The sequence below is a fragment of the Chrysemys picta genome, chromosome 7 (genome assembly GCF_011386835.1).
Source record: "Chrysemys picta bellii isolate R12L10 chromosome 7, ASM1138683v2, whole genome shotgun sequence".
Classification (NCBI taxonomy): Eukaryota; Metazoa; Chordata; order Testudines; family Emydidae; genus Chrysemys; species Chrysemys picta.
In genome coordinates this window covers 69,151,067-69,177,692 of record NC_088797.1, presented here as the reverse complement: position 1 = coordinate 69,177,692, position 26,626 = coordinate 69,151,067, and the positions used below count along the sequence as shown (strand labels likewise).

At 43.4% G+C, this 26,626-nt stretch overlaps 1 protein-coding gene across 18 annotated transcripts in view; it reads right to left on the bottom strand.

Annotated features, from left to right (window-relative positions):
- ZMIZ1 (zinc finger MIZ-type containing 1) overlaps positions 1–26,176 on the bottom strand; it is a 497,476-nt gene extending 471,300 nt beyond the window's left edge. For 4 of the 18 annotated variants that reach the window (XM_065553356.1, XM_024107234.3, XM_065553369.1 and 1 more), the window contains exon 1: positions 25,881–26,167. The gene's annotated coding sequence lies outside the window, so the exon portion shown is untranslated. Of the gene's footprint in view, positions 1–25,880 lie in introns of all 18 variants that reach the window. The other 14 variants (XM_024107232.3, XM_065553368.1, XM_024107233.3 and 11 more) reach the window with 9 other exon arrangements.
- Positions 26,177–26,626: the final 450 nt, after the last annotated feature.

Here is a 26,626-nt window from a genome sequence, read left to right as displayed (position 1 = left end):
GGCCCCAACTGAGATTGATGCTCCATTGTGCTTGGTGCTGTACAAATAATGTAGGAAGGCAATCCCTCCTCCAGATAGACAAGCCAGACAGAGGATGGGACTGCTGTTTTCCTTTTTATAGATGGGACACCAAATTACAGAGAGTTTAAGTGATTCACCCATGTCTGTAGTGCAGGACAGAATTGAACCCAGACTACCGGAATCCCAATTCAGTGCCTTAACCCCGAGACACTCTTTTCTCACTCCATCCAGTAGTAATCTTTTATAGGCTGGGTCCATTGTTTCCAGAAAAAGAGTATATATACATATTTCTTTAACTATGTAAATATGTACGGCTCAAATCCTCCAAGGACTTATGCATGGTGCTTAACTTTACATACTGAGTAGTCCCAACTCCCATTGTGGGATCAGGGCCTGGTAATATATTGTGCATTTGACAGTGCTCTGTAGAGTCAGTTTTGCCATTTCATATGTCAGTTTCCTCTGTTTGTGTCTTATACATACAAACTGGAAAGAAACTTTTTTTTTTTTTTTTTAAAGGGGAAAGTATGAATATAAAGCCATGCAAATTGGTATGGTAACTCAGTAGTAAATGAAATACTTGAAACTATTTTTTTTACCTGAGCCATTAATAACTCATTTAAAGTATTAAAGAGATACCAACCTGAAATCTAGTAAGTTAAAAAAATTATTAATAATTTTAATTATGAGTGCCACTTTAAATGAATTTCCTACTTTGTGTTATACTAACAACAGTACAGTGAATCCTCAAAAGTAAGATTTTGTAATAATTACAGATTTCAGCATCTACAAATTTACATTCCCTTTGATAGGAAAATAGTTTTCATATAAAAAGTGGTTCTGATGACACATTCTGAGAGTTTAAATATGAAGTCCTCTGCTTAAATATTTTCAACTATCTATATTTGTCAATACATACATGTCTGAAAAGTGTTAATCAAATGTGTATAATCAGGGGTCCTGGAACAATTTTATAGTGGGGTGCTGAGAGCCATTGAACCAAATTGTAAACCCTGTATATGATGGAAACCACTTCAAGCCAGGGGATACTGCAGCACCCCCAGCATCCCTATTTCCAGCACTTGTGTGTGTGTAACGCACAGATCTCTAAGGCAGATCCTTTTGAAATAGAGGGGTTTCAACATGAAATTTTCTCCTGAGAATTATTATTAAAGCAACCAATCATGAAAGGAAAAATGACAAATTCTATGCACAAAGAAAGTGTATGCTCTAAATTTTCAAAAGGTGACTAGTGATTTCGAGATACTCTTTTTGGATGTCCAACTTGAGTTACCTTAAAGGGGCCTGATTTTCACATGGGAAATGCTTAGGACAGATACTACACTTGATCTTAGCGATTTGGGCCGCTTTTACAGCATGTCATTTAATGCACCCAAAAAACTTGTCACCTGGGAAAACGTGCAGAATTGGTCAGAAAAATGTTGTCCAAACCAAATTTTGATGGAAAATGATGGGGGGAATTATACGAAGATGTCTATGATTTTTTGTGTGTGTTTGTTTTCCAACCAGCTGCAATTAGTAAAAAATAAATAAATTAGTTAGTTAGTTACTTAAGTTTGAGAAGCATGCATAATTCAAGGCTCTATGAGACGAATGGGAGGCTTTCCTGATAGCAGCTACAGAGAATGTGTGACAGGATCATTCTTCTGGGATGTTTTATAATAAAGGCTGAAAAGAGAGGACTGTTATTCTGTTGGCAGCACTATTCTAGTCAAAAATTTTACCCAGAGATGAGCCCTAGCCCTGATCCCGAAACACTTGTACACATGCTTAACTTTATTGTTGTTAATTAATGTATTGTTATTTATTATTTGTACTACTAAAGTGCCTAGCACTCCCAATCATGGAGCAGGACTGCATTGTGCTAGGTGCTGTACAAACACAACATAAACTAGTTCTAATGACTTCACTGAGACTACTCAGAGTGCCCAACATTCAGCATGTGCATAAGCATTTGCAGGACCAAGTCCCTAGTTCGTATGCATTTGTTCCATCTATTTGTTCTTTAGGAAGTTGAAGACATTTATTTAATTCATTTCTATTCTCCATTTAACATATGTATGTGCCTCCCATTATGCACATCAGTGGGGGAAGAGCCCCTTAAATCTCTCTCTCTCACACACGCACACGTTTTATATAAAATCGAGAGAAATATTTCATTCCCAAGGATTCTAAAGCACATGACAGATATATTACCTAAGCACCCACAGAGTAATCCTAATGACTTTATCCACCACTACTAAACTGATGCAACCACCTCTAGGGCAAAACTTGGCAGCTGCTTAAGAACAAACAGAAGCAGTGCGTAGACTACACAACAGTATTAAAAATCATGGAGCAAAGAATATTGCACTCAGTGTTTCTTGGGGAACTTAAATAAGCAGATAACTTACTACCAATTGGATATTAGTCAGCACGAATTTCTGGGTTGACACTAGAGATTATTATTTATTATGTGTCTTATTACAGTGCTTAGGAGCCCCAGTAAGGGACAAGGACCCCATTATGCTAGGAACTGTATAATGTGCAAAATACCAAAACCTCAAACTCCTCCTGCAGCACTTCAGCGTGCCCCCCCCCCCCCCAACTAAGCTTTAAAGCTTCAAAAATTGAACAGGGGATTGGTCAAGCAAGCAGCTAAAGGATTCTGCCAGTTGGCCTACTTGACAGCTAGTCCCTCCCAAGAAGCAGCTGACTGTACTGGTTTTGTTTGCATGAGTGAGCAACATTGATAACTAGAGGCTGGCCCACAGGGAGGCTATGAGAGCTGCTGGTACTGCAGTTCTCCTTTAGTTCAGTGAGTAGGGGCCTGTGTTTCTGGAGCATGAGAACCAGGGTTCTAGTCCCAGCTGTCCGTGTGTGGTTCATATATCGTAACAGAGGATTTATTCTGTAGCTATACCTAGGGCCTTGCCAAATTCACAGTCATGAAAAATGTGTCACAGACCATGAAATCTAGTCTCTTGTATACTTTTACCCTATATTACATATTCAAACTGGGGTCCCGACCCAAAAGGGAGTCGCAAAGCTATAGTAGAGGGCTCATGGTATTGCCCCCCTTACTTCTGCGCTGCCTTCAGAGCTGGGCATCTGGAAAGGCGCGGCTGCTGGCCGGGTGCCCAGCTCTGAAGGCAGCGTAGAAGTAGGGGGGGGCAATACCATGAGCCCTCTACTATAGCCTTGCGACCATCTTTTGGGTTGGGACTCCCAGTTTGAGAAACACCATTACGTCTGAAGGTCTTTTACATCTTAATATGTTGTTGTTTTTAAATACATATTCATGCTTTGTTACAACACTGTGAAATTTAAGATTTAAATATCTGAACCCATGAGATTCAAGATTTTAAAAATGCTATGACCATGAAATTTACAAAAATGGACCGTGAATTTGATAGGGCCCTAGCTATACCCCACCTCAAATGTGTTAGGGCCTGGGCTTCAAGGTCATAGCCCTGTCTCCCACCAAATTTCTCGGGGGAAAAAGTCCCAGGATGGGGAGGCTATCTACATAAATTGCCAGTTTTGTAGCAAAACCCAATGTGTTTAATAAGCTTCACATGAAGATTTTGGATCTGTGGAAATATCAACTTCGTCTGAACCACAGGAACTTAACTGGTTGTTCTAGAGAAAACTAAATGACTAAATCTGTGTTAACTAAATCTACACTTGCCAGAATTGTCATGAAATCTTAAATGGCCATGAATGCTCAGGACCTTGGCTCTATGGCTCATCTAAGGGTATATCTACACTTAAAATGCTGCAGCTGTGCCGCTGTGGCGCTTCTGGCCATCTACACAACCACTTATGTCGGCAAAACCCATGTTGCTCAGGGGTGTGAATATTCCAACCCCTGAGAGACATAAATTACGCCGGCATAAGCATTAGTGTGCACAGTGCTATGTCAGCCAGAGAGATTCTCCCACCAGCATAGCTACCGTCACCTGCTGGGGGTGGATTAATTATGTCGACGGGAGAGCTCTCTCCTGTCGGCATAGAGCAGCTACATGAGAGATCTTACAGTGGTGTAGCTGCATCTGTAAAGCTGTGTCATGGTAAGCTCTCTAGTGTAGACATAGCCTCAGTGTAGACACTAACTACGCCAACAGGAGGAGTTCTGTCGACCTAGCACTGTCTATATTGGGGGATAGGCCAGTATAGCTACATCTCTCAGAGGTGTGAAAAATCCACCCCTCAGAGAAACAAGTTCCTAGTGCAGACCAGGCCTTAAACTCAGTATCTTATAGTACCATAGTGTAGCATTTGTTGAGTACTGACAAAGGGAAGAATGACACATACTGAAAAACCAAACACAACTTGCCCTGCAGCACCAGATGGAGGGAAGAGGGGGTTCTTTGGAGATTTCTCCTTTGTAGTGGCCAGGCTAACCCTGTCTATTTTCTGAGGCATGATCAGATCACAGCCTGAAGTGGTATGGCTTCAGGCAGAGTGTTTCCAGCATCGTTTCCGTTCTCTGAATCACTTCGCTGAAGATCAAAAGGGTTTCAGCCTTCTAAGTTCATAAACTGGACCAAGGGCTTCGAATAGGAATTGGCTACAATCACCCAGCCTCACTGACTGGCTATGTTTGTTTTGTTCTTGTTTTTCTTGATCCCTGATGATTTCCATTACCAGCAAGGGCTTCTTAGCACAGATTTACTCTGACTTTTACTTACTCCCTAATAATAATGATGCTAACAACCAAGTTGAAATGTTACCCTTGTTTAGAGCTTTATACCAGAGCCATGTTAGGAAAAGATGACCTCTGTTTGTCAAGGCTTACATGAGCCAACTACACATGAATGATTACATAGTATATTTGTAAGTAAAGCAAGTCTTTTGGAAGTTTCTTACCCTGATAGCTTTAGAAAAGAAAAATATGTTAAAGAAAGAGTTTCTTCCCTAGAAAAATCTATCACACTGAATTTAAAGACCTCCAAATTTACCTTCTTCGGAGATTTAACAATATTCCTTTGATTTTGCTTTGGGCGTGCTGTGAAGTGGCTACAGGCTAACTATGGCTATTTCTAGACTTTTTTTTTTTAAGTGCATCTTGGGAGCTATAGTTTTGAGCACACATTGTTCTGTCTGCTTTAAAAGCTGTCTGTTTAAAAGAAACATTTCTCTTAGGATATATTGTTTGCACTACACTACTGAAAAAAAAAAACCTTATAAAGACAATCTGGCACCTTTCATATGATTTCCTTAGCAGACCTGCAGCCACAGAGCAGGTATAGCAGAATTTAAGTATCCTCACATCTGCTTAATTATTGTACCTCTACCCTCTTTGGAGGTATGGACTGAGAGGTCAGGAGAATGCATCTAGGGGTAGTTCATTCCGGCTATATCTACACTGCATACACCACAACAGCTGGGCCACTGTAGCACAGTAATGCAAACATTTAGTACAGAGACAGAATGGGTTTTTCTGTCTCTGTAGTTAATCCACACCTCCAAGAGGCAGTAGCTAAGTTGACAGCAGAATTCTTTCATTGACCTTGTGCTGTCTACACTAGGGCTTAAGTCATCTTAACTTCCTCTCTCAGGTAGGAAGCCCATTCATCCAGTTTTAAGCTAGACAGTTTTGTTTTTGTATGGTTTTTTCCTGTCCGGTACTGATATATAACCGGACATGGTTTTATCTTGTATCATCATAGACACACTGAAGATGCCATTTTGCAAAGCATGGGCTCCACCCTTGCTACCATGACCTGCATGGCGCTCTCTTCAAAATGGCATCCTTATATGGTGTCACCTTGCACTCACCATGCATATGACATAACGCAGACTGGGGTAGGCTCATGCCATCCCGGAAGTTTGTGCAACTGAGATGATGCTCTGTATTCTAGACATACATCAGTGGGCATCCTACTCTCGGGGCAGTGAATTTTTCAGATCCCTAAATGACAAAGCTTGGTTGACCCGTGTTTTAGATGTAAACCAGGCCTAAGAGCTTTGTAACACCTGTTAGCAATCCTAGTGCAGACAAAGGCAACTGTTGTTGATACACCTCTGAGCTGGTTGAGGTAAATCTTAGGGGTTGGGAGCCTACTGTTTCCCTCAGACAGCGAACAAGTTAAATCTACAATTTGCCTCGTCTACTTTAGGATTTTAACAGGTGTTAGTTAATATGTTAGCACCTCTTTTCCTAGTGAAGGCAAGGCCCCTAAGCTTGAATACAGATCATTAGTCTGCTGAGATTTCTATCAAGGTTATCGGTAAGTGATAATTCTAATGATTTTTTTTTTTTAAAATGTGGACATATAGGTCTCAGAATTAGACCAAGATCAAGCTCATTGTAAATAGGTACTAAAATGAGACAGCAGTAAAGTAACTTTTGGGCACCTCTGATCTGGGCTACCTTAAACCTATGATGTGGCAAGATGAAAGTAAATTAATTGACAACAGGAGATTTAGATTTAATTTAAATATAAACATCTGTATGTTAAAGTCATGTTCTGGCACTTTAATCTAGTATGAATATAACTTAATTAAAGATTGTTTTATATTGACATGCATTTTGATACTCCAGTTTGTGGGGTTCAAAAGAGACATTCTAGTCACTTAATCCTTTGACAGACAACTGTTTTACACCATCATTTCACACACACACACACACACACACTTTATGTTTTTTTAACAGTAGAATACACACTGGCTTTCTATGGGATGCATATTGCCATCTCATTTGCCTACATGGCTGCATTTTCATCTTTTTCTACCAAGGCAAAAAAAACAAAAACAAAAACACCACTCATGTGTGCACTCTTTCGCCTCTTCCTCCCCCACCCCCATGAGCTAACAAAGTAAATTGGTTTTAAAACAGTGGAAAACAATCCATTCTCTCCAGCTGTCAAGAACTGTTCTCCAGAGTCTCTTAGGAAATTAAGTAAAATAACTTCTCTGATGGAAAGGCATTAGGATTTTCCTCATAGAAACAGAAAGCTCACACCTGAATATGCCTTGGATGAAAATGAAAGTCCATAGTACAGTATGTGTATGACATCCTGCAAAACAGTTACCACACCAAGTCAAACTACCAAAACTCCATTGATTACATGACCGTGACTAGCAATGCAGCAGGGAAGTCATCCACATATAAGGGCTAGAGGTGTATTCTGAGTACTTATCTGAAGCCAGTGCAATAATTCTTACCTGGAAAGTGCTGTTTGCAGCTGCTCGTTGATTTGTCAGCACACATACTGCTCTCTCCTCATGATTTATGATGTTCTAGCATTGAGACTTCTATTACTGTCCTCATTTATTGCCTGCAGCTGTCATTCTTACCAGGAATTCTACAGTTGGTTTGTAGGTGAAGTACCTAAGGTATTTAGAGCGTACACCTAGAGATGCAATTTTAAATCAAACTGATTCACAAGCTGCATTTAGATGTTGGAACGATGCACAGAACATAGCAATTAAAGTGGACTTGACCGACAGAGATAAAAGTCCTATCTCTCTCTCTCTCATACGCAAGCAATTAAATACCTCCAACAGTATTTGTATCTAGCAGCACTATGGATTTATGTGGATTTGTTAAATAAAGGTAAAAATTTCTACAGCTCAGACTCAGAGCCCTTGACAAATATTTAAAAATGCAATATATATGTTATATGTGTTAGAAATCCAGCATTTTCACTTCACCCTCTCTCTTCTCCCACCCTCACCCAAAATGACCAAGCAAAAGGTAAACAAACAAAAAACAACCCCACTCACCATTTACTATTCCCTCACTATTCTTCCCCCGTTCAAATAGATGGACTTTCCAACATGTCCTAGAAGACAACAGATTCATGCTATTTCAGACTAATGCGGGTGGGGCCTGAACTACATTATTTCCTCAAATAGAGATCCTCCCATCTGAGGAAGCATTTTCTACACATCAAGAATTTGAGTTTCAAAAGGTACCAAGCCTCCACAGCTGCCACTTAAGTCAGTGGGAGCTGCAGGTGCTTTGTACTTTTGAAAATTAAGCCCCCAGTTTCATAAATAATTGTTTATAAATAAATGTTTTAGAGACAGTAAACTGAGGCAAAGTGTGAGATAGTGGACTCAAGCAATAATGAAAATCTCTGCTTTCATTTAAAAAGGGGGGGAAAGGCATTTCTAGCACTGATGGTTGTGGAGAAAAACTTGTAGGCATGAATACTAAAGGAACAAAAATAAGAAGGCAAATAAAAAGAACCCCAAGTGAATTATTATTTACAACCTTATGATTTTGGGCGTCCTGGTTCATAATGGATGAATGTTGGAGGTCATCAGTTCTGGATTGTTGACACCTAGTTGTCTGCTTTAATCACTAGACAACACCATTTCTGTAGTACATTCACTCTTTCAAAAACTATGCAAAGGACACAACCTAAAACTACAACACTCAAGCAGTGCGGTGCAAGGATATTTTGCGCCCTAGGCGAAACTTCCACCTTACGCCCCCCCGCAAATTGGTTCATTGAGGGGCAAATCCAACGAGCCTTTATAGACCCCAGGGGTCAGCCATGCCCAGGGGCTGCTCTCCAGACCAGGTTCTCCCCCTCCCCGCTTCCTGAACTCCCCTGGAGGATGCACAGCCCCCCTCACAAACCCTCCCCACCCCATCCCGGCAGCCTCCACCCCGAGTCCACTCACTGGCTTTGCTGGACTTGGGCTGCTGCAGCAGCTCGGCAGGGAGGAGCCACCTTCCAGAGGCACCAGAGAGCCAGAGCGTCCCGCTTTTGGCGGAGGCGAGCCCCAGCCACGGAGGAGCCGGCGTGGCGCAGGGCAGCAGCACCTCTGTAAAGGCAGCGGCGCCACTAGCGGGGAGCTGCTGCGCCCCCCACCCCTCCTGCCCAGGCTGCGGCCCGGCGCCCCCCCACCCCCGGGGGCTCCTGCAGGCTGCAGCGGATGCATGTGGGCGCTGGCCCCCCATGCGCCCCCCCCCCGGCTTCCCTCTCACCTAGGGTTACCATATTTCAACAATCAAGAAAGAGGACCGGGGTGGGGGGGGAAGCCCTGCCCTAGCCCCGCCCCCATCCACTCCCTCCGACTTCCCATCCCCTGACTGGCCCCCTCAGAACTCCCAACTCCCCCCTGTTCCTCGTCCCCTGACTGCCCCAAACCTTATTCACACCCCTGCCCCCAGACAGATCCCCGGGACTCCCATGCCCCATCCAACCACTCCCCACCCCCTGACAGGACCCCCAGAACTCCTGACCTAACCCCTGCTGCTCCCTGTCCTCTGACTGCTCAGATCCCACTCCACAGCCCCGCCCCCTGAGAGCCGCCCCCCTCCCGCCGAGAACTCCTGACCCATCCAACTCTCCCCCTGCTCCCTGACTCCCCCCGCACCCTGTGACTCCCCTTACCATGCCCATGCTGGTCAGACGCTGGGTCCACGTGGAGGCAAAACACACTGCCGCACGCACAGCCCCTCCCCCGCAGAGTGCGAGGAAGCAGGAGAGGGAAGCTTCGAAATGGGCAGCGGTGGCGGCGGCTCACACGCCCGGGAGCCGCAGAACCCAAGCGCGGTGAGGGGGGATCCAGGGGACACGCCTCCCTGGGCTGCGGGCGGCGGCCCCCGTGTGCCCCCCCAGTTCCCCCCTCGCCGATCTCAGGCTCTGCGGCTCCCAGGAGTGAGAGCCGCCGCTGCCCTTCCTGGAGCAGGCTCAGGGCCCCATGTCCTGGCGGCGACACACATGCCCGGAAGCCGCAGAGCTCAAGCAAAGCAAGGGGAGAGCCGGGGGGCACACAGGGGGCGGCGCCCGAATGCATCTGCTGCAGCCTGCAGGAGCCCCCTGGGGGGGGGCACCAGGCCGCAACCTGGGCAGGAGGAGTGGGGGGCCCGGCTACTCCCCACTAGCAGCCGCGCCGCCTTTGCAGGGCTGCTGCCCGCCTGCACTGCATCGGCTCCTCCATGGCTGGGGCTCACCGCCCCCACAAGCCAACGCTCTGGCTCTCCGGTGCCTCCGGAAGGCGGCTTCTCCCTGCCGAGCCAGGACACCGCTTTTTGGTGCCCCCAACCACATGGCACCCTAGGCGACCGTCTAGTTTGCCTAGTGGTTGAACCGGCCCTGCACTCAAGTCAAAAATGTTAATCATCAAGTTACAGAAGGAGGGTGCCTGAAAGCTACCATTTCTGTAGTCAAGCATTATTTACATTTTAAAAGATGATAAAAAACACAAAAACCAAATTACAAATAACAAATGAAGGCTCTTGACCTAAACCTCTAAAAGCAAAAAGAAAAACCGTGCTTTGGCTCATACCATCATATTAAGGTATGATAGGACAGCTAGAGTGTAAAACCATGTGGTATTCAGATATTGGTCGGTCACATTTGTGCAATCCCATTATCACCCTTAGAAAAGTTTGGTCTGATCATATCAGTGCGTATTTCAAGAAGTGTGCAGAATTGAACCTGTGGAATAATGGGCCCTAAGAAAACAATTAGTTTCTACTCAGTAGTCTGCTTTCCAGGTTAAAAAAACAAAATCAGCTTTTAAATAGTATGCTAAATAGAGAACCACATGCCGTCCAAAGTTGTATGATGCTCAAACTATTTTTTCACCATACCGACATTTACATCTGCATTAAACCCCTCATCCTCCAACTAACAACATTTAGGAAAAAAAGTTCAGTCTAAAATTAAACCTGCAGTTGTTTAGGGATAAAAGTAGCCAACTAAAGCTAGCCTAGCTTTTAATCTTTATACTGTATTCTTTACGAATGAAATTTCTCTCACACACACTTTCACTCCCTTTTCCTCCATCTCTGTGTGTAACTGGAAGACACTCTCTAATTATATCCTTTTCTATAGATGCTACAACACACAAATATTACAAGCACACACAAATTTAAAGGCTGCTTTCAGGCTGAGACTGTCCCTGTTCAGCTGGATGCAAACGTTTCTAATTAAATTAAGAATATCACAAATACTTAGCCTCTCCCCCACACCCTCTTAAGTACAGTGGGAGCCACAATTGAAAAGGGGAGTTTGTTCCAATTGCCTGCTAATCACCTGATGCTGTCCTGATCCATTGATGTGGCAGAAAGACACAGGTGGAGCACTCCAGCTGTTGAGCTGATCTCTTGAAGTTCCTCATCCTAGTCACTCAAAGATAGCAATGAAAACTAATAACATTTGGAGCATCCCTCAATCATTAAAATTTTATTAACAGAGGGGCAGGAAGATTTAAGCATTATCAACATGGGGAAAAAAAACACACCTCAAAACATTTTCAAACCTGTTTCACTTACAAGTATTGTTTAAGCCACATTTGTTTTCAAGACATAAATCTCAAATCTGATCTTACTTCCTGGCACGAAACCTTTAGGGCACAATCCTGCAAACACTTAAGCACATATCTTTACTAATGCAAGTATCTAGGTGTACTATACGTGCAACTTAAGTTACTCATCTGCATGTGTGGGCAAGGGCAGGCCAATATACATTAATTGTAAGGGTTGAGACCCAGATTTTTAAAAGTATGTAGGCACTGCTGTGCTCAGTGTCCCAACTCTACGTGATATAGGAGCCTAAATCTCATTTCAAAAGGGATTTAGGCACTTGGGGGGGTCTAAATTCCATCAACATTTAGGCTCCTAAATCAGTTAAGCATTGCAATGTTCAGCACAGCAACACCTTAATGCCTTAAGAATTTTGGACCTTAGACCCCTTAGGTTTTAAAGTAAATGGAAAGGGTACGGTGGTTATATCAGGGTGTGTGTTTGTATCTCAAACTAAAAATATTACACATTCACAAAACAAGCCATGTCTATCTTCAAACACAGCAGTTGCCAGAGAACACCAGCCTTTTCAGTGTTGTTTATTAGGGTTTTGTATTTATTGACCAAAGAAGCCAAGCAATCTTTTAAAAGGGATTGGCATACGTATAGCTCATCTTTAGCCTCCTTTGAAAATGTTTCCAAATCCACATTGGAAGTGAGGAAAGAAACTTGGCTTCCAAATTCTTTGCTTCCTCCATAAGAAAATTTCAGATCACTTTCCTGCCTTACTAATTTCTGCCACAAAATAAAGTGAGAAGTCACGAGAGCCTGAGGGGAATAAACAGAAAAATATAAGTATTTAAAAATATATTTAATGCGCCAGGAGATATGTATGTTTCATCATTTTGTGACTTAATATACTGGGAAATTGCTAGGCAATACTACCAATATTTTTATTTCCATTTCTCTCTATTGAGAAAGACAGTTTCAGACAACGGGGAGCTAAAAATGACATGCCAGGCCTCTATTTTTCTTTGTTTAAACCAAGTTCAGTGAGGTACAAAGTACTAAACTATACAGCAGTGTCAGAAATACTTGAAATTCTTCTGCAAAGAAGCATCAGAAATTTTGGTAGCGCTTTCATGACAGGACTATTCCCAAAATAGGAATTTCTCAAACAGTTATAACGAAGTTTATGCACTGAGAAAATAATTTTCCTATTATTTCAGGTCATGTCACATCATAATAAAGTCAATAAGCATTGGAGTGGACAAATTACTTGGAACCTATCAGGGTGTTTTCACTTTCTGCATTTAAGTGTGAAAGGAATCTAGTGAAACAATTACATGAAGCCCTGATCAAAAACCTATTGTTAAGCATCTCGCTTCGCCTTAGTAATGAACTGTTATAAATGGAACAAAATTAGTATATATTCATGTGATTTCCCCCCCCTTTTTACTTCAGTGATAAATACATTCACCTAGGGTTGCCAAGCGTCCAGTTTTCAATCAGAATGCCCGGTCGAAAAGGGGCCCTGGCGGCTCCGGTCAGCACTGCCAACTGGGCCATTAAAAGTCCGGTCAGCGGTGCAACAGGGGCCCGGGGCTAAGGCAGGTTCCCTGCCTGCCCTAGCTCTGCACAGCTCCCAGGAGCAGCCACCAGGTCCCTGCAGCCCCTAGATGCATGAACGGCCAAGGAGGTTCCGCACACTGCCCCTGCCCCAAGGGCCGGCTCCGCAGCTCCCATTGATCGGGAACTGTGTCCAATAGGAGCTGCGGGGGCAGCACGTGTCCAGGGGCTGCAGGGACCTGGTGGCTACTTCCTGGGAGCCGGAGTAAGTGTCGCCGGGACCCTGTACCCTCTCCCGCACCCCAACCCCCTGCCCCAGCCCTCTCCTGCACCCCCTATTTCTGGCCCCACCCAGAGCCCCCCCCCCACACCCCAGCTCCCTGAGCCAGCCCGGTAAAAGTGAGTGAGGGTAGGGGAGAGCGAGCAACAGAGGGAGGGGGGATGGAGTGAATGGCCTCGGAGAAGGTGCAGGAGTGGGGCCTCAGGGAAGGAGTGGGGCATGGGGTGGGGCAGGGGTGTTCTCTTTTGTGCAATTAGAAAGTTGGCAACCCTACATTCACCTGTGTTTCTAACAGCATTGAGCAGAGCCAGGCAGGGTACTACCAGAAACAGCACAAGCTTGTGGGACAGTTGTACTACATGAATCAGTGTTGTTGTTGTTGTTGTTGTTGTATCTAAACAGGTCTAATATCTGTTAAAATCGGCAAGGAACCTCTATCACCTAAGGTAGCATTGAACCCAGATATCCAAAGATTAAAGATAATGTATTAACACACTGCACCAATCAGTCAACTTACATTCTAACCCAATCCATGGAAATATGTCAAATCTTCAATACAGATGCTTAACATCTCTGTGTTTTAGTTAAGGGAACTACAATAAACCCAAATTGAGCATATTAAATATTTTGTTGCAGACCTCTTCTTATTTCTGAGCACATAAGGTATTTTCTGACAAGGCAGGCTGAGAGAGAAGTGGAGGGGGAAAGTTGTAAGAGCCAGTGGATCTGTACATATTTTGGTAGATTTACTTAGTAAGTTGTTCTGGATAAACATTTAAGACATTATTTACTGTTGTTGCATCTGCCCTTAAATGGCAACTGTAAGAGCATGGATAAATGGACTAAGATGTCATCTATCCACACTACCGTTCCTATGGAGCAGTTTACTTTCAGACCCTCTGCTTTTAATCTGTGTCAATGATATTACCAACTCAGTGCCACTCCCACTTATTTAAATCAATGCCAGATAAGGTCCTAGTTTTTTAGCTTCCTAAATAAATGCTTCTGAACAAATTTTTCTCCATCTTCTACAGCAGAACAAATTATCACAATAAAGCTGTGACATACGAGGACTATTGCCTTTTCTGGTCCTGATCCTGGAAGTCTACCTTTTGCATGCACAATTTCCTTTAAAGTGAATCGGAATCCTGCATAGAGAACTTCCAGGTCGATGAAACCAAAAGATCCAGAGTTAAAAGCACAAAACATACCTAATGCAAAACTGCATACACAATACTATGCACATGCACACAGGGAATATATGATGGTGTGTGGTCTGACTTAAGGATTTTATTGGCAGGTGGTTAAGATGTCCTCATTATTATCAAATGGCTTTGCCACTGGTCAGTTATGTAGGTCAATTCAAACCAGTGCCAGTAAAAGCTATACACCACACCACTGTTTATTCTGCATATGCCACAGACTTGACAGAAAAATATTTATTAATGTTTCAGGGAGTTTCAAAAGAAAGTTACTAGAATTACTATTATACCCCTCTGCCTGTCAAACCAGTGGTCTGAGTTAAAAGAGGCCTGATTTTTTGAAATACCGAGCGCCCACATCTATTTTAATCAACTGCAAGCTCTCTGGGGCAAGGACTGTCTTTTACTATGTGTTTGTAGTGTGGCTATCATAACGCAGTCCCAATCCCCAATTTCTACTTTAATACAAAACACAAATAATAATACTAAAAATGAGTGCCCATCACCTCTTAAAATGTAACCCTGTAAGTCCTAGCACACAGACCTGACAGGGAAATTACAATTCAAAGTCACTGGCACGGGATTTTAAAAAATATTGGACTTGTGTCTGCCTCATGCTTCTTTATGAAATATAAACAAAGTCTGAATGGGTTTTTCTTTGCTTGCACTTATACCTTAGATGCTAGGTTCCCTGTAAGCTGCAAGGCCGCGCAGCAAGCTATTTAGGGCCGCGCAGGTCCCCCAGCGCAGCCTCTCTGGAGCTGCCGCGGTGGGGAGAGGTGCTCCTCCCTCCCCAGCCCAGGTGCTGCTGCGGGGAGAGAGCTGGGGGGAGTCCTCTCTTCCTGCCGTAGCCCCGGGGCAGCCTGCGCCCCAAACCCCTTATCCCCAGCCCCACCCCAGAGCCTGCACCCCAGCTGGAGCCCTCACCCCCCGCACCCCAACCCTCTGCCCCAGCCCTGAGCCCCTCATACCTGGCCCCACCCTGGAGCCCGCACCCCTCTGCCCCAGCCCTAAGCCCCCTCGCACACACTGAACCCCTTGACCCCACCCCACCACATGAATTTTGTTATGTGCACCAATACGGAGGCATTTTTTTCACACATCACCTCCATATTGGTGCACATAACACAATTCATTCCGCACATGGGTGGGAAAAATTAGAGGGAATGCTGCTTAGAAGTATCAGATCTGCAAGGTCTGGTTTTGCCAGAAGACTTCTTGTAGGCCTCAGATGACTGAAGTGAGCTCTTACACCATAACTGAAAGATGTGGGTGTGAGATATTTGACAAAGATGTCCTTTCTCCCAATTGTTAATTGCACATTGGAGCTTTGTGTGTGTTAACAAAAAACAAAAGTTTCAAAAAGTCTGACCAAATATTTCTTCCCCATTCAGTCTCTTGATTTGCAACACTCCTTAAACAGGTCATCTGAAGAATCACCATCAGCAGTTTTAAAAGCTTGTTCGATCAGTCGGCTATGAGGGAGGAGCAGCAGAAAAGATGAATTGGTGAGGAGTGCACAAAAATGCAGATGTTATTATGGCGGAGCAGCAGGGAGTCCACAGTTAAGTTGCCTTAGAGTTTTCAGTAAGCGTATACTCTATCTGCACAGTGTTCACAAACAAGGAACTACTTCTCAGTGCCTCAGTTTCTTTATCTATAAAATGGAGATAATACCTACATAACAGTGCCATCATGAGCTGTACTTAAAGTTTATAAAGTACTTTAATAAGGTTGGATTGAAGAGATATAATAATCATAGAAGCACTGTCAGGAGGAAGTTCACTAAACCAGGTTCCTTTTAGAAGGAGCATTCCAATCTTAGATACAAAATGTTAAATCAAATGTAAAGTGCATCACCCTGCAGCAGAACAAAAAGAGGAAGCTTTCTTTGAAAATGCTTGGGGGTGGCATAGGGTTGCTGCAAGGGCAGCCAGTGCAAGCTGTGCACCTGTTGTAAACAAGTTAACTTCTGTGATCCTATTGTTGGGAAAGAGTTATAAGAGCTTTAAACAAACATCGAAATTGTAGGAAAGACACAAAGAAATGAGACAGATCTTATGAGAGTCACATCATTCTTCTTTCCCTCTGCAAACCGCAGCAGAAGAAACCCTCTCTCTCATTTATAAATTGTTCTATTAAGAATTTAATGCCACTGAGGAAGTCTCAAAATTATTTTTAATGCTTTTTTTCCCCCTTGGGAAGAGGAAAAGGCAACCAGATGGGATGTCTGTTGACCTATGAACACTTTTCCGCTTTTAACAGTGATGGCTCTTTACTGTCACACACTTCTTACCCTGGTAACCAGCATTCTCAAACTCTCTCTTAACCTGAAACACACTCTAGGCAAATTTTCCTTACAGATAAGCATTCCAATTTCTGGTCACTAAGGTGGCCAAAATCTTATGAGCAACTGCAATCCCGTGGAATCCTTAAGGTTTGTGTTGAGGCCATGCTGTGTGTGATACTTAATTGAAAACATTACAGCTCCTGGAAAAAGAGCCTGTTCCAGACTATAAAGGCTTTGTTTTGCTTTAACATTATTAAATTTGGAGGCAGAAAGGGGAGCTCTTAAAAACCTCACTGTGAGAAAGGAATCCTCTTATTAAACCCAACTTAAGTCATTGCCCAAAAGCTTCCTTAACACACAGTTAAGGTTGCCTGACAGTGCCTCATTCCCTTTCAGAACGTTGAATACCTATACCAAAACCAGGAAATACATAGTCAAGGTACACACCAATCCCTCCCCACAACCTCCGTTCTGCCCCCTGGAGCTGGCAAGAGCCATTGATGATAAAGTGTAAGTATGTTTCAGCCAGGGCTGCCCTATAATAGGAAGACACTAGGAATAATTAAATGAATGTGCTATTTTAAGTGGTTGGTTGTGTCCCACAGAACTGTATTCTCTCATTTGTCTGCATTCTGTGCCAACGGCTCTTCAGTGTGTTATTAACAGCTATATTGACTGGTGCAGGGATACTTGCTGTAGATTGCCACAGCTCACACTGGGATATGAGGAGAGGTGCATCTGCACCCAAATGTATCCTGGGCCCCTCCTTTCTGTGTTGAGTTATGTGGGTTGTGTGGGCAGAAGAGCACAATGGTCTGTTGTTGCCATAGGGATTTGTAGCAAGCTGCAAGCATACATGACAACACACTACAGGAAAGAGGTAAGTTTGGGTGATGTTCCAGAAGGAATCCTTAGGACAAGGGTCAAAGGGAGGTAACATCTGCCAACTCTGAGGTGGTTTGTCCTGAACAGGTGAAATGCTTTGGTATAGGCCCGGCACAGCCAGCTTGTGTTCACTAAACCCATCCTAAATATAAAACTTTTGCCTTAATGAGGACATAGCCTGACATTTTCTACTGCTGTACTCAGCTACCATCCCTGGAGTGTTCCATATCATCTGGAAGGACAGAGTGCTGCAATGTTATCTGTCGGGGTGGGCTGGGGTATCATTCAAAAGAGGGCAGAGTTAAGAGTGCAGGGCACAATTGGCAGTACTTTAACTCTGTAGTTCCTATTTTTCATAGATTAAAGTATAGGTGCATTTGACTTCCTGATGACGTAAGAGGCACTCCAGTCAACCTCAGCCCTGCATTAACCATTTCTGGGCAGTGAATTTCCCTTGTTTTTTGAGGAAATGATAGTACTGAGGGGGCCATGATGGGAGGGCTGAAGGAGATCACCTGGGGAACACCTCATTGCTATTCAAACACTTTGTATCTGTAACATCCTGGAACCAGCATGGCTACAAGAACACTGCATACCTCACTGCCATTCACCTACCTGCTCTGCCCTCTTCCTGGCTCCTTCATGCCTCCTGCTATAGCCTCTTGCAATAAGGGTGCCAAACTGAGATAAACTGCAAGTGGGTGATACCAGACTGGGGAGGATCAAAGCCATCATTTGAGCTTCAAATATGGGGGGTGAGGGGAGAGACATTAAGAACTGTAAAATTTTGAATCATGTGATTTTTAGGAGGTGGGGTGGGGAATGTATTTCAGGAACACCTTGATCGAAAGATCTCAGATTTGGACCATTAACTCTCCCTGGATTCTCATGAGGCACACAATTTTCAAGACAATCTAAGTAAGGATGTGGATTTCAAAGCACTTAGAAAAATCAGCTGCTAAACAGTAAACTAGTCTCAACCTTAACTATAGTAGCACTATCACCCAGTGATAGTGATGACCTATTAATAGTCATGACCTATTAACAGAGGAAGGCAGAAAGCTCAGGCTGACTGTATTTGGGGAGGGTGGGTGTTTAAACAAGGAAAAGAGAAGAGATGCTTACTCTTTAAAAACTGCTGGCTAAGGCACAGAAGGTGTACCTTTCAGAGCAGGCTGAAAAGCTCTTCTGTTCTCAGAGGGTAACAGGAGCACAGCCAAGAGACAAACACATAGGGTGACCAGATGTCCCGATTTTATCGGGACTGTCCCGATATTGGCTTGTTTGTCCCGCGTCCCGACCGATGTGCGGTCGGGACACTGGACAAACAAGCAATTTTGACGTCCTGGAGGGACTCTCGCCCCCTAGGCTCACTTAGGGTCACCAGGGCAAGCCGCTTGGCTTCACCGCCGCCTTCAGGGCCCGGGGCCGGGAGTGCAGTGCGGAGGCTGCTCCAGCCCTGCAGCCCGCGGGGCAGTGCGGTGGGTCGGAGGCGGACACGCTCCTGCCGGGAGGGGCCGGGCCCGGCTACCTGGTTCGCCCCCTGCCCAGGTCCCCGAGCTCCCCGCGGCTGGAGAGGGGCTGTCCGGGGCTGCGGGGGCGAGTGTCCCAGCCCTGGCGGGGTGGAGCGGAGCAGCCCCTGCTGCGGGGCCGGGGCGACGGAGCCCGGGAACGGCTGGGCAGGGAGCTGCAGGAAGGGCCCGGAGCGCGGCTCGGCTGGGGGGTGCTCCGGCCGTTTTTGTTTTTTTTTTCCCTCTCCGCCGCCGGCTTTTTTCTTCTCTGCCCCCCTCCCCCGCGGCCTCCCCCCCCCCCGCGTCCCGATATTTAATCTGTGGCATCTGGTCACCCTACAAACACATATTTATCAGAGGAATTGTTTTTCCTACTAAATGACCAATTGAAGCCCTTACCATTTTGTCATATATCTGTGTCACTGTAGCCCCAATAAATAAACTGCTCTGATTAGTTATGAGACTATCTGGAAACCCCTATGAGACTGATAACACTGGCTTTGTCAGCCAGTCAATCATCATGCTCTGCAGTCTCACAGACATGCACAAACAAATAAACCCCAAACTTGCTCACAGCTGAGCTGCATTTCTCCATTTATTTCACTCCTCCAAGTCCCCTCTGCCAACAAGTGTGTTAATCTGTTAAGCAAAAGGTCCTTACAAAACGAGGGCAGATAATATTTCACCAGGTACAGAAAACTGTAACAAGATCAGGGCACAGTTTATCTACACTGTATGCATTTGTGTATTAAGCAGATCGACCTGTTAGTATCCTTCAATTAATACCATCCTGGCCCAGATTGACTTATGCTTGTGAAATAACTCACCAGGAGACTGTTTACACACACAGCTCCTTCCCCTCTTCCTCCCTCCCCTCCCCTCCCCAACCCCCCATTACCTCCTCCAGTGATTTCTTACACGTGGTTTACAATAGCAGAGGCAAGAAACAGTTTCAAGAGGCCAGACACAGTGATTAGAAAATTACCATGTTGATTTCATATCACACTGTATGGAAGGTATATAATGTCTGTTGGCTTCATTCTGATGCTAATTTCCAGTAGATACATTTATTAATATCTAGTTTGGAATTGCTCCCAGTTCCTACCTTATGTTAAGCTTTCAGGAAGTAGTGGCTGCTGTGGAGAGTAGTAAGATAAAAACATGTGCCCTTCACAATTAACAAAAAGCTGAGCAACCAGTTGAGTCTGCACACACAATATTCATGGAAGCTGGGGCCAGCCAAAGGTAGTTCTACCTCGCCACGGCCTTAGCCCAGTAAAGAAGGCTCAGAGCAACCAAGCATGACTCTGAGCTTGCACTCCATACAGTACTGAGAAACTAAAATATGGTTCTATTGCAAAGGAGATAGCAGGGCAGGGAGCCACAGAATACTTTATGAGAGAGAGAGAGAGAGAGAGACAAAATTCAAGGCTGCATAGATCTGGAGAAGGATGTCTTAGTATTATGACATCTGTTTTATAAATCGACTCTCCACCATCCGCTGACATATAAACATTTAGTCAGGAGAAAATCAAATAGCAAGCTCCTTACGCAGACAAACAGTGAACAGTAGGGGCAATCCAAATCCACAGATTTATGGTACTTCCACAGATTTCTGTAGTGCCATGAATAGTAAAGGGATTTTATATTTAAAAAAAAAAATCCTACCTAGATTGAACCAATAGGCTACACACTTTACTTTGTGAAGCAATTCACTGCAGCTTTGTAGAGTCAAAGAGAGACAGTATCAACAGAAGGAAAATTTCCATATTCATTTTAATGAAGTGTTAATTTGATAGTTTAGATGTGACCACCTGAATGCAAACTTATTAAATAACTAAACAAAATACAAAAATTACTGAACTATCATTACAAAGGGCATATGGGTCTATTTTGTTTTTAGCCCTTTAGAGACACCTTTAAAAAGTAGGCCATCATCCCCTCACCCCAGAAACAATTGGATCCAGCTGTTCCAGAATTGAATGATAGGAATATAAGCTACTGCTTTTACCCCCATATGCAGGTTTGAAAGGTATAATTATCTCAACTGATGCAAACATAAGACAGCTTGAATCAAATGAACATTTCTGAGTTACACAGAGGGGTATGTTCCTTGCAGATTTGGGTTCTTCCCACTGATTAAAGTTAATTTCTATTACCATGGGCTGGATAATTTAGCTAGGCACACTAAGGACCTACACAAGATAGTTTTCTCTCTCCCACTAGAAAAGTACTGTCTACACTATTTTTCATCCTTCTCTCCTTGGGAGAAAGTTGTACCACTTTGCTCATATAATCAGAGCCCAACGTTTGCAAGTAGTAAAAACCACTCAGTTTTCAATGCATCTCAACCTATTAGAAACAAAAGCATCACATGACAAAGCCTAAGACCATCTCTACTCTCATAATACACTACTGCCTCCAACAGTCAAACTAAGATGATCCATTACACCTCCTTGCCTGGACATTTCTCTTGCAACCTACAGCCCTTTTAAAAACCTCCTAAAATTAACCAACCTAAATGCAGATTGTTCTATAAAATCCAATGTAAACAAATAAAATGAAAATTGCTACATAAGTTTTTGCTTTGGGGGAAGAGAGAGGAATAAAATCATTATGACAAAGTAACACTTGCGTTTGCAAACCTTTTGTTTTAAACCAAAAAGACACCCATTTGAAGAATAAATTCTAGCTCCACTGACACTGCCTAGCCTTATGTCAGCAGGGAAGTTTAGATCCACACAAAGTTCAGTGAAATAACAAAACGCTCCTACCATATTCAACTACTGGATATACCCCATGCATATTTGCTTTGTACTACATCTTGATGAAATATGCTTCCTCTTTAAAAAACAAACCAACATCTTAAATGGATAAAGAAGTCTTGTCAGCACAGTAGCTGATGAGTGCAATCATAAACCAATTCTCAACTCCGCAGCAATATTCTCTCCATGTCTTTACGCTAATACTGTATAGGATTTCAGAGAAATTGGTATAACTAGGGGGGGAAAATTAGTCAGTTGCATAGTGGTTAAATTCGCTACCACAGGCACCTACTGCAGTCCCAGGTATGTATAAGAAACAGATTTTACAGGTAGAACAATAACTAGATTACTCTCTGCACTGTTTGGTTCCCCAAGTTGTTATGACATAGTGACTAAAAACTAGTAGATCCTGAGCCACCCTTATGTTCACTCCTCAAGTCACACTGTACTCTGTATAACTTGGAAATGCAGGGCCCCATTGCCTCCAAATGCTAGGGCACGTTAGCAAGACAGAAGGCAAAACAAAAAACAAAATTAACAAACTTATACGTTTTTCCGGTTTACAGTGAGAAACCAAGCTTTTCTGGCAGATAACACACATGTCAAGTTGCTAGGGACCAGCTAACTTTGGATCAACTGTAGTGTCACTGATGTAATTACCACCCATGAGTTTTGTTGTGGACACAAAACCTTTGGAACCTATAAAAGTGGAAGAGATATAGGGTAAAGGGCAGGCAACTCCCAAGAAAAGTTATGAATGGAAACATATGGTACCTAGAATTCCATCACTTCAACTCCTTGTAAAACTTTCTGATTATTAAAAAAAATCCTTTAAGTAATGGGAAAAAATAACTATTATCTTTTGTGTGATACAATATTTTGGAAAACAAAGTTCTACACCATACTCATAGCCAGGTTTCATGATCTCAGACACTACAAAACATTCACTGTATAGATGTCCAGCAACATGGTTCTTTCCCCAACAAAGTTTTAACTGAGCCTTTGCCATAGACACAATTTCTGAAATCATTAAATTTTATTTAAGGTGTTGTGAACCTTAGCTGCTGTAAACAATGAAAGCATCCATTCATGTTGACATTAATGAGACAGACAAGTGAAATACTAAATTAACTGGCTCTGCTTTTTATTTTTAAATGAAACTAAAATCTCCTTTAAGCTTATCCTACAGAGTAGACAAGAACTACTTTTGATATAGGGCAAAACCACAGATCTGGCAATTAAATCCTGAGCAATTTTTTATTTTTTTCTTCTTTTTACATCCTAAAGACAATTCTAGAACTTCAGTTCTCATGTTCTTTAAAACAATTTTTCTTTAAAAAAAAATAAACAGGATAGATACTTCAAAATTCATATCATTATTGCACTCAGGAAGAAAACATTGTAGTCTCTTTCCTTAGCCTCAGAATTTTGAAGAAACTAAAAAGGCGATTATTTTAAAAAAAGCAAAATTGTGTCCTCTAATTAGGGGTGTTTAGATTATTTTAAGTCATTTTTTCCACAATCTCATTTTAATAAATGGCCTTTTCTCTCCCCTCCCCCCCAACTCCCACCCGAACTCAGAAGAAAACAGTGTCACCAAATGCACTCAACCAGCCTCAAAGTCACACGTGCTCTATTGCAGATCTTGCTTTCAATGTGTCTTTTGTTTGATGGCTGGTGTTTCAACATCCTCGAGTTGAACAGAAAAAGGTCAGCGCAAGTCTTCTGGCATTCATAAACCTGAATCAGGCCCCGCCAAGAGAAGATTGATGCCATAGTAAACTTCCCTCGATCAAAAGAAGGGGGTGCAAGTTTGAGGCAGAGACCAACTCTGTGTCTGCTAGATTAATCCTAATTCTCCCAAAAACTGTCAGTAGTTCTAAGTGTATAATTTTGCTGAACCTCTTTGTCAAACTTTTTCTCAGTTGACTGTATATTAATTTTGGGTTAGAACTTTTGCCACAGTGCAAAATGATTGCACAAGTATTAAAGCTGGAATAGTCTTTCATTAGCAACAGCCCTGCCTAATCATTTATCGTGGGGCTTTTTTTTTTTTTTTTACCCTTGTATCCATATCCTATACCCACCCCCCATTCTCCTGTCTGGAGAGGAGGAGACTGCATCATTAACCTTCCAATTTACAAGGCCAAGTTCCATATTGCCACTATAGAGAAGCTGTTGCTAAAGATTCTTTAAAAGCTCTGGCACTTCAAGGCAGTTGGAACTACTCAACCAAAGCCCAGAGCCAAAGCTTTGCCAAAACATTAATGGGCTTTTGCCCTTTTAAATTTTATAAGCCTGTCACCTTTCTGATGCACACAGTTCTATTCAGGGTTCTAAATGGCCATTTCATATTTAAAAGAAAGCTTGCATAGGTAGCACCCTAAAACTACCCCAGGTCATTCATCTCCCACCGACTCTCTTACTGTCTCTTAGGAAACCTTTGATAGAGCATTTGTTCAGGCTGCCAAGTTAAATCCTCCTCCCTCATGTCAATGCATTGAAAAAAGCAGTCAGAATACCAGTTTCACTCAGGCCTGCTGAAGTAAATGGAGAAAACCAATTCCTCTGTGCTACAGAGCCATTAAGCCGTTTGCAGATTATTAACTGAGGCAAAAAAATATACACTGTGCACAATCAAACAGTAATGCAGGGCTATTGCTTAAGTTAGCTTCAGTTTCAATAAATTACCTATATGTGGTAGTTTCTAATTCTCAGTCCAGCTGCCTGGACCAGTTAGTGAGACCCACAATCAGAGCAATTTGTTATGTTTTCACCATTATACATGTCAGTTTTATTAAGCATAAGAATGAGGTCTGCAACAGCAGAAGGAACTTAACACAAGAACTAGTCTAATGCTCCCCATCACAGACTCCAAAGTAGGATTGAAATTAAACTATACACGTGTAAAACAAAAGTTTGCAGAGTAAAAAAATGGGTATAGTAACAACTTCCCCATTCCTCCTTTTACCTCTTCACCCCTTCCCCATTACAAAATCAGCCTAGAGAACCCCATTCCAGATTATTAGAGCAAGGAATACAACATGACTAGATGGCCCCTATTTTTATGTTTACATTCCTTAAGTGTCTTTTAACTGGCTGCCATTCTCCCTTTTACTGCAGCTAGCTCAGCCAGTCTCCCGTGAAAACGATTCCCTCCTTTTTCCTTTCACAATGGCAAGAAAGCAGGAGCTGGGTTCTTTCAATCGGCCCCTCTCCCCCCCCCCAGCTTCCTGGACAGATGTACACAGGAGAGAGAGAGACTACTCCTGCCTTGTGATTGAGAGAGGCCCCAGTCCCAACTGGCTTTCAAAACCCAGACACAAGGAATTTACACTCAGGCAAGCTTCCCAAAGCCCGGAAAACATGCCCAATCCCCCCGCCACACACGCGCCCCCCGCCCCGGAAAAATACTTTGCTATTGCAACCTTCCTCTTCCCACCCCTTACCCCCAAAGATTCTTCAGTGCCAGCTCGATTGATTACGAGCCTGTCGGTGCACAACCGGAGCAGTCAGGAAAGGTAAACTGGCCAGAAAACAGAAGCTATCCGGAATATTTTAAAACCTCCTTTGTTTTTATGGCACAAGATCGCTCGCTCTCTTTCTCTCAGGCATGCCTAATTCGCCTCATTGTTTCAGCTTTTAAAACTTAAATCTACAACACGACACCCCCCCCCCCGGTATAATTTTCAAGGATTCCTCCTTTTACAGTCAAGACACCTATTTCCCCAACACTGCCCCCTTCCCTCCCCAGCTCAAAGGGGGTGAGGGAGTGATCTGAGCCCCATATCCATAATATAGAACACTCTGGCTCCTTAATCTCTATTCGCTACAATCACAAAAAGGCAAGGAATTTCCTTTTCCGCTGGATCTCCTGTTTTCTTTTTCTGTCTCATTCCCCCTTCTCCTCTCCTTTTCCAGACACACAGATACAACCTGTCCCTTTAAGAAATCTTCACACATTTTCTTGTCTCGCAAAAAACAAATGTTCTCTCTCTCTCTCTCTCTATATATATATATACATATATATTTCCTTAGCTTGGTTACTCCATTCTTTCGCCTCATTCAAGATACAATCCTTGCCCAGTCACAAACACAGGGAGGTGTGAACATAAGACTGAAATAGACACGAAACTTACCTAGATTGCACAGCAGGCTTGCAGTAAGAAATATAATAAGAAAGCAGGCAGGCAAAAATCCTCTTTCCCCAACTGATTGGCAGCTCTGTTCAGGTGCTTTTAAAAATATTTTTCATTTAAAAGCGGTTTCTCTCTCCTGCTCCCCCCCCCCATACAGACAGTGAAAAGGAGCTCAATGTTAGTGGGTGAGTAAGTGAATCAACTAGCAGAGAGCACAGCAAGTTGAAGTGTCAAATTACATTGGCTATTCTATTACCAAAGGGCCATGCTTTGTGGCTGTTGGCAAAATCTGTCCCAGATTCCTATCTGAAAGGGAGCTGCCTCCTGTAGGGATGTTCTGTCCCTCGCTCTCTATTCTCGCCCCCTCTCTTCCCTCCCCGCATCACATAAAGTTAAAGTTAAAAATGCAAATATTGTTTTACAGGATTTAAAAAAAAAACCACAAACTTCCTCTTAATCCTAGTGAATGGCGTGCAGTGCAAACCATCCCAGAGTGAACGCATGGGACTATCCTCCCCTCTGGATTTTGATATTGCTGATATTTTTGATATTCCCACTCTGGAATTTATGTAATTAAAAGCGTGCGATGCTGCCCCAGTTTATGTTCTCCTCAAAGGGGATCTTTGCCGGGGTTTGGGGGAAGACGGAGTGGGGGGGGGGGGGGACAGAGACTACTGAATGGCTGGTTGCAAGGGTCAAGCTCTTTTGCCTTTTTGATGCGTTTCACTTTATATTAGTTCTGTGGG